The sequence below is a fragment of the Etheostoma cragini genome, chromosome 12 (assembly GCF_013103735.1).
Source record: "Etheostoma cragini isolate CJK2018 chromosome 12, CSU_Ecrag_1.0, whole genome shotgun sequence".
In the NCBI taxonomy this organism is placed as follows: domain Eukaryota; kingdom Metazoa; phylum Chordata; class Actinopteri; order Perciformes; family Percidae; genus Etheostoma; species Etheostoma cragini.
Window position 1 is genome coordinate 621,140 of NC_048418.1, and position 660 is coordinate 621,799.

At 35.9% G+C, this 660-nt stretch overlaps 1 long non-coding RNA gene across 1 annotated transcript in view; it reads left to right on the top strand.

Annotated features, from left to right (window-relative positions):
- Positions 1-660, top strand: part of LOC117953932 — a 68,061-nt gene that overhangs the window by 59,904 nt on the left and 7,497 nt on the right. The window lies entirely within an intron of this gene.

Sequence of the window (660 nt, forward strand, 5' to 3'; positions counted from 1 at the left end):
GGGGGGGGGGGGGGGTGATTCCCTCTAATAAAGCAGGGGATGATCTCATTGGTTTTTATTCTAGAGAATCGCTCCAGTGGTTCTTTAACTGGGAGACAGGGCTGTTGGGCATTATTGTAAAATGTAGAGTCATTCTAATCTACTTTAATGAAACTGAGATGTTATTTTATTGTAAAATTACAACATGTGGACAAACTAAAGTCTGCAAGTTGAGGTATAAGGACCTGTATAAGTACCTATACCTGTATCTGTACATCTACATGTACCTGTATTAGTACCTGTATAAGTACCCGTATACAGAGATGGCAAAAGTACTCACTTTCTGTACTCAAGTAGAAGTACAGATACTACATTTTTAGTACAGATTTATTTACTTTTACTTAATTTTACTCATGTAAAAGTAACAAAGTACAGGCTACTTAAAGAATAAAAGTAAAAGTAGCTGATGAATAGTATAATAGAGTAGATGAATAATAATTACATAGAATCAATAATGTAGAAGGGGGGGCCGGTCTTCCTGGCTACCAACCTACTTGAAGTTCTAGTTTTTTGTTTTTATTGATCAAGATATTTAAGTTTCACCAAACTACACTCACCGGCCACTTTATTAGGTACACCTGTCCAACTGCTCGTTAACACTTAATTTCTAAGCAGCCAATC